Source organism: Meriones unguiculatus, chromosome 4 (genome assembly GCF_030254825.1).
Source record: "Meriones unguiculatus strain TT.TT164.6M chromosome 4, Bangor_MerUng_6.1, whole genome shotgun sequence".
Classification (NCBI taxonomy): domain Eukaryota; kingdom Metazoa; phylum Chordata; class Mammalia; order Rodentia; family Muridae; genus Meriones; species Meriones unguiculatus.
Genome location: NC_083352.1, coordinates 91,142,980 through 91,151,284, shown reverse-complemented (window position 1 = coordinate 91,151,284; position 8,305 = coordinate 91,142,980).

Sequence of the window (8,305 nt, the reverse complement as noted above, 5' to 3'; positions counted from 1 at the left end):
GGAGAGTAAAGATTTCTTCTGCTAGCCAGGCCTGTGTCACCAGCTGCATGGAAGGTTGTAGCAGCAGGGTGGGGGATTGAGATGGCGGTCACAAGTTCAAGGCCAGCTTGGCCAACTTAGTGGGACTTTGTCTTAAAAGAAAAAGTAAAAGGCAGGGTGGAGACCTAGCTCAGTAGTAGCATGCAAAACACTCATACAGTAAAATAAAAATCAGTCTGGGGACTGGGGATGTGCCTGCCTAGTGGGCATCAAGCTCTGCCTCTGATCCCAGCAGTGAGGACTCCCGCCTGTGGTCCCAAGGAGACAGGAGGATCAGAAATTCGGGGTACATCTTCAGTTACATATTGAGTTCCAGGATAGCCTGGACTAATGAGACTGTCTCAAAAATAGATATAGATAGATAGATAGATAGATAGATAGATAGATACATACATACATACATACATACATACATACATACATACATACATACATGATAGATCATTCAGGGCTGCTACAGGCTCGGAAGCAGAAATCTCTGCCTTTGCAACTTGGTTCTATTACTCACCAGCTGTGTGACTTTGTACCCTCTCTGAGCCTCACTTTCCTTATTATTAAGACGGAGATGCACCAGGAGACAGACTGGCAGAGGCCAACCCCAGCCCTCCACTCCAGCTGTGTGATGCTGGACCCCCGACTAACCATTCTGTGCCTCGTTTCCTGGGCTGCAGGATGAGGCCTCAGGAGAATGCGGCATATAAGGGGGTTGAGACAGCTTAATGTATTAAGGAGCGGCCGCGAAGCTGGAATTTCTTTACAGGCACTGGAAGCATGCGGCTGCTGAGGCTGCCCCTTCTGGGCTCATAGCGTGGCAGCGTTAGAAGCAATTTTAGAGCGAGGCGGGAGCCGGCTTATGTCAAGCGGTGTTGGGGAGGGGGCATCAGACCCTCTCTTCTGATGTGCTTCCGGACGGAGTCCTCGGACTGACCCACCCCAATTAGGTGACTCTTGTGTTAATATTGACACACAAAGGAGCCAGCTGGTGACCTCTGACCTCCTCTCGCTTGGGATCACAGGCTGATTTCGGCCCTAGCCCTCAGCTCCATGAGCCAGGATTCATAATCTTCTTTGTCACCAGAACAAGTTGGCCTCACCCTGACCTTTGCCCCCTGCCTTTTTGATTTCCGGTGTTTCTGGGCCTGATGTTGGGTGGAGTGGATGGAGCCTGGACTGAGTGGGAGGCAGACTGAAGGGCCAGGGCCTGCTGTTTGGATGACGGACAGGTAGGGGCAAGAAGGGAGTGCCCTGTCTACTTCATACCCCCTCCCCAGGACTGGACACTGGTTTCTCTGTCCAGTATTCCCACCCCAGGCTATTCCAACCTCAGCCCTGAACTTGGGACCGGGTGATGCCCAAAAGGAGTTGCTATGGCAACTGATGCCCTGGTGTAAGGAGGAGGAGTTTTGCTGACCAGTGCCCAGCCCTCAGATGCCTGCTCAGAAGGAGACATGAACTACATGATACCCTGGGAGCGGGCACTGTGTGCTGGGCACTGAAGTCCATCAAAGGTGAGGGTGGCCCATAGATGTGAACGTGGAGGAGTTGGAGACATAGGCTTGCTGGCTCTTCTAGATTTCTTTCGGATGTCTGTGGGCTTGGTCGTTTCTGCTTCTGTTTCTACTTCGGACTCTCTGTTCCTGGTGCTGAGCCAAAGCTGCTTCCTGTGACATACCTGGGCCTCATAAATGGTACTAGATTACAAAGAGGAGACAGAAAAAGAAAGAAAAAAAAAAAAAAAACAAGGTTAAAAGCCAGGCTTCAGGGTCCAGGCTGCTTGGGTTCCACTCTGCCTCTGCTACCTGCTGCTATGCAACCTTGAGCCAGCTGCTGAACATCTCTGGACCTTACCTTCTCCAGCTACCAACTGGGATGGACCATGGGCGCTTAATTTACAGGCTTGTTGTAGGACTAAATGAATCTTCCTAAAAAGTGCTTAGAAGAGGACCTGGCAGAGACTCAAGTCCCAGACTCCTCCCTTCACCAGAACCTCCATCCCTGGGAATAGGAGACACATTTCTGTCATAGAGGTTAACCCAAGTACAGTGAAACAGACCTGCAATCTCAGGATGCAGGAGGTGGAAGCAGGAGGTCAACCTTAGCCACGCACCATGCCCAAGGCTAGCCTGGGCTACATAAGATCCTGTCTCAAAAATAAAAGGTCAGGTCTGGAGAAATGGCTCAGCAGGTAAGAGCATTTGCTGAGCAAGCATGAGGACCAGAGGACGAGTTCAAAACCTAGACCAGGCTAAAAAGCCAAGCTTGGCTGTGCATGTCTGTGATCCCAGAACTCAGGGGCAGAGACAGGTGGACCCCAAGAGCCAGCCAGCCTAACCAGAAAGGCAAGCTTTGGGCTCAGTGAGAATCCCAGTCTATGAGTAATAAGGCTTGGAGCAATGGTGTCCTGCTTTGGCCTCCACACTTGTGTGCACGGGCATGCTATCCATGTATTCACATGTAGTCAACACACGCACACACACATGCTCTCTCACAGACACAGACACACAAGGATGATTCCAGCACCCAGGTGGCAACAGCTATGGGTACTATACCATGTGATGCTTAGGCATACATGCAGGTAGACACTCACACACCTACTTTTTGTTGAAAACGGGTGACTGAGAAGTGGACATATGGGAAGTTAAAAAGATGGGTGCTTTAAAATATAAGATGCAGTAGATGGTGTTCTTCCAGGCGATTGCCAGCACCCGTGCCTGACTTACCTCTGTTTCTCCTCATATGTAGCACCACTGGGCACAGCATGGCCCATAGCAGACCCCTTCTGTTTCTAATGCGTAACGGCATTTGCCACTGATCCTGACAATCTGAGTTCCATCCCTGGGACCAGGGGTCACTCCTCGGCCAGGAGGCTGCACCATAAGAAGCAGGGTGTAAACGGGAAGGCTTCCAGAAGGACATCGTGGGCGGGGAGGCACGCAGTGTGGGGTGGCTGGATTAATCAGGAAGCCTGTGGTCACCGTTGGGCTTCTCTCGGGTCGTGGAGGATGTCTAAATTATCCAGAAAGGTGACATTTCCTCTGTTCTGAGAAATCAGGATCAAAGCAGAGAGTCCCGGGGGCTCAGGACTTAGGGCATGGTGTGTGAGATAGGAACACCTGGGACAGAGCCTGGCTCTGATCTTAGTTCTGAGCCCCTCCCCCCACCCCCCACCCCCGCTCCCCAGGGCTACTCCTAGCTGCTTGGCTTCTTCTTCCAAATGCAGCATACAGATATTACTTATAAATATTAGACACTTGGATAACAGGGAGTAATATTTCTTTGTTGACATGTTTGAGGAGTTAAAAGGCATTGCCTCGGAGCCAACACAGCCCCGCACAGATGAATTCTCCAGGCTGGAAGTTGAAAACCCTAACTCCTTGCATGAGCCACTGCCTCTGGGGTTCCCCAGACTACAGAGAGGGCCCCATGCAAAATGAAGGAACAGGATTGGTCTGCATAGAGGAATGATCTCCCAGGGCTTGGCCCTGGGAAGTAGGTACCACCATGATCTTCATGGCACAGATGAGGAAACTGAGGCACAGAGGGAACGACCCCCAAGTGGACCACCAAAGGTCATGAGCTGGGGGTGTAGCTTTCATGAGATCCTGTACCCAAGATTGGAGCCATCTGATCTGCTAGCCCCTTACCATAGGCAGATGGAAGACATCTCTGTCTGTGGTAGGTTTAGCTCAAACCAGAGAACCGAGGGCAGGGCAGCAGAATCTTGGACCCCAGCCCCCAGCTCCTCTGGCCCACTCACTTCAACCCTCTCCCCAAAGCAGGACAGGGTCCTGACCCACCCACTGGCTCTGAGGGCTGTGGGGGCCAAGAGTTGATGAGGGAGCCTGGGCGCGAGAGAGGGACAGGACTTGTCAAATCAATCATATTTAAACAAAAGCCTTTCCCGCCCAAGGGTCCTTTTAAAAGCTGCTTATTTAATTAAAAGCACCATTTTCCATATTTATGGCCCTTATTCAGTTAAATATTAACCGCTGGGGCCAGGGCTGGTGTGTGCTTTTCCAGTGCGGAGCGGGAAGGTTCATTACCACGGCCAGGATTTATCAGAGGCAGCCGGGGTGGCGATCAATGCCCTCGCCCTGGACAAACACGTGCACACTGGAGGGCAGGGCTGCCACTGTGTCTCTGTCTCTCCTGCCGTATCCTGGCCCTGAGGGTCAGTCACGCTCTCAGAGACAGACACAGAGACACTGAGAGACTTGGAGATAGTTCCAAGGAGAGACAGGGAGTGAGACAGTCTCCATGAGGACCTGGCATATTCCTCTTGAGGCAAAGTGACGGTCTGGGGGCCCCCCACTGGAAGTGGGGTTCTGCACATTACCGTGTGAATGTTTCCAAGCATGAAGAGCCAAGTTATCTCATTCACAGGAAATCAGATACAACTGAAAGTGATCCTATGAAGAAAATTAAGGCTGTCTCAGAGAGACAGATAGGTTTTCTCCCATCTCTGGCTCCTATATTTTATAGACACCTAAAATCATGTGTGAATGTATATTTTAAAGGTAAAGTAAGATGGTCTAGGGGAGAAAAAATGGGGCGAATGTGTGGAGGGGTGGGAGAGGAAAGGAGGGCAGGCAGTGGGGGTGTTCTCAACGTACAACATACACACGCACAAAGCTTCAAGAATGAATTTCATCGGAAAAAAAAAAAAAGAACTCTGGCTGAGTTTCCTACACCCACATCCACATTGCCCACTTGAAACAGGACAGCACACCCCCATCTCCTGGGCCTGGGGTGGCTGAGGTGACAGCTGTGGGGTATGGGAAGTCTCTGACACTCTTGGGAACCTGGAGAAAGCCAGAGTTCCCAGAGGGTCTGATCCCACAACCCAAAGGGCGGTGAGGCCAATGCCTGGGGCTCCTCATGGCCAGGGGCAGTGGCTCGGAAGAAGCCATGGTGAGGGTGGGCATCTGGTTCTCACTGGATGCTCATACTGACCACGCCGTCCTCGATCCCAGGCTGCCCTGAGCCAGGCACCTATAGCCACTGAGTGTTATTAACTCATTAAGAAATCTCACTTCTAATTGATTTTGCTCCCTCCTGTCTTATACTTGGGGAAACTGAGGTTCCAGCAGGTCATGTAGTGAGCTCAGGGTCATTGGCTAGTGAAGGGCAGAGCTGGGACTCTGGCCTGTTGGCTCCATAACACACAGACATCTTCTGTCACTCAAATCTGCCCACGAGCCACTTGTGTCCTTCTTATGTTCCCAGTCCTCTCTGAGACTCAGTTTCCCCACCTGTAACATAAGGAAGAAGAGGCACTGAATCTAGCGAGAGGGCAGCTCTACCCTCTTGATGTGGGCATGGTCTGTTCTGGGCAAAGCCAGACTGAGCTGGCCCCACTGTCCTGGGAGATAGGAAAATGGGAAGCTATACCTTACAGCTTTAGGCTCCTTGGCTTTTGCCACTCACTGAGACCACAAACTTGGACTCCTTGCATCACTGCCTGAGCCTTGGTTTCTCCGTCTGCCAGCGAGCTGTGCCTGGCACATGGCAACCTGCTGGGCCACCTGTGGGAGTTGGGGCTGTGGCCAAACCCTACAGCCCATGCCTTGGCCATGCCTCCCTTGGGAGGCGGCATGGTTTCAGTCCTCGCTCTGCCTTGTAAGTCTGCTGAATGGCCTGACAGGGAAACATGTGGGCTCCAGTGCCACCTCTGGTCCTGTTGCAACCATGGGCCATGCACACGCTGCCTCTGCTGCTCCCAAAGCCTCAGTTTATTTGGTTATGGAATAGTGCGAAAACTGGATTTAGGAAGTCTCTTGGGGTCTGTTTGAGGGTGAAGGGGCATATGGAAGAGATGGCACTGAATGGAGACATCACAGCAAATGAAACAGGTAGACAAGTAGACATCAGCAACCAGGCTGGGGACAGCGACTCCTAACACACACACACACACACACACGAAGGAGAACATGCACACAGGTACATACATGCACCCACATCTGTACACAACCGGGGCCTGCATGGATGAACCCCACTCCCACCCTGGCAATGCCCAGATCTGCCTCCTTTAGGGGCTTACCCCAGGCCACTCTTCCCTCCCCGCAAAGGGAAAGAATTCTGAAAGGGGCAGATTAGAACTTCACACCGCATCGCCCAGAAAAATCTATGTCTCATTTTCCTATCTAGTAAAATAAAATGACACGGAACACTCCGGCCCCTGGAGGGGAGTGCGAGTGTGGAAGATGAGGGGAGAGACCTCCTCCTCCTCCTCCTGGAGGGGGGAGCCCTGGGCCTGGGGAGAGGTGGGGATGGCATGGCTGGCCGCTCTCCTCTGGGGTGCTGCAGGCTAGACTGGGGGTCCTGAGAAGAGTCTCACCATGGCATGGAGGGGAGAGAGGGAGAAAGAGGAGGAATGCAATGTTAGATATGGTGATGAGAGAGAGAGAGAGACCAGGTCAGGTTATCAGAGGAGTGTGAAGACAATAACACAATCTGACATTTCTGAAACAAGACCCCCCGGTTGCCATGGTAACGACTCATGTGGGAGCAGCTCCCAGGAGACGGCTTCGAGATGTACTATAAATGATGTTTGATTAGAATTTAAATCATTTAGGCAGAGAGAAGATAGGCCTTTTGTCAGCAAGGGGGCCTGGGGGAGGGGCGGGCGGGCAGGGGGAGGGGCGCAGGTCCTGGTGTCGAAGGCAGAGCCCAGTGAGGTCGCCCCGGGTTGATTACTTTTGCCCTCGGCTTCATTCCCGTTTACAGTAACCTTTCCACAGTGGCCTCGGGGACAAGGAGGGCAGGAGAGGGGAGGCCTGGGGGGACCAGGAAAGAGACGAAAGAGGGGAGGAAGAGACGAAAGAGATGAGAGAGACTGAGAGAGGTAGAGAAAGTGGGGAGAAGGCTAGAGAGCAAAGGAAAGAGAAGAAAGAGGAAAGAAAGGGAGAGAGAAGAGGTGATGGGAGAGGAGACAGGATTGAAGGGGGGGGAGAGGAGAGAAGAACTGAGACAGCCAGAAAAGAGAGGGTCCCAGAGAGGAAGAGGCGGGTCTGAGGACCTCATCATCACTTCCCAGCCTCTAAAAGCCTGAGGTTCATGGGTTCCAGGGAGCTGAGGTGGCTGTACTATGGAGCGCTCAGCCTCCACCTCCCGCTCTCTAGCTCCCCAGCAGGGAAAGGCCCAGGCTTGAGATTCCTGGCAACATCATGGGGGACCCAAAAGGGAGGCACCTCGGTTTTAGTCATCAAACTGTCTCGTAAAACCATAGGCCAACTCCTTTGCTGCCCTGGAGCCTCAGTTTCCCCATTTCTCAAACAAGAAGTGGTCAGGCAGAGGGACACACGTCTGTAACCGGAGGCAGGGGGAGCGCTACTGCAGATTCAAGGCCAGTGTGGCTGACATGGCTTCAAGCCAGCCAGGGCTTCAGAGAGACTGCATCTCAAAAACATAAGTTAACAAATTAATAAAATAAAGCAAAAAGTGTGAGCTGCATCTGCTTGTGTGTAATGAGTTAAGTCAAGTCCGTCCCTTCCCCCACTCCCAGCCTTTTTTTTTTTTTTTTTTTTTTTTTTTAGGTGATTTATTTGCTGGCCTTTAGAAACCGAGAGACACCATAGAAATATTAATATTTAATCTCTGGGTTCTTTTTTTTTTAAACAATAGGTAGCCCTCTGCCTTTCAACTCCCCATTCCTCATGGCAGCCATGTGCTGGGTGTGAAGAGTAGTCCCCCTCTTCAGCAAAGCATGAGGTCTCCAGTTTATACCAGTCCCCACTGGGCCCTAGTAGTCACTCCATTTTCCCCTTGTATGTGGCTCCTGACTGCCCTTTATGGGCTTTGAACCCACAAACTCTGCAAATGACCTGCAACTCCCCATGACTCTTGTAATCCACTCACATGGGTTGGGGATGGGGACCCCTCCTCAGTCATTCATGATGAGAGCACAGGGTTACCCAAGGTCTTGGCAAATGATACAGCCATACTCAGGTACACAGCAGGAGCTCAATGAATGTTTAATGGACACAGGAAGAAGAGCTAGCATGATCAGGGAGACTGAACTGGGAACCATGATGGGGATGGTACCAACACTACCTATGTGAGACAGAAAATCCACCACCAGGATTAAAATTGTCTGAGGCTGAAGAGATAGCTCAGTGATTAAGAGCATGGGCTGCTCTTGCAGAGGACATGAGCCCCATTCCCATCACTCACATGGCAGCTCACAGCCATCTGTGACTCCAGGTCTATGAGATCTAGACCCCTTTCTGATCTCCATGCAAGTGGTATATATAGACAAACAATCATA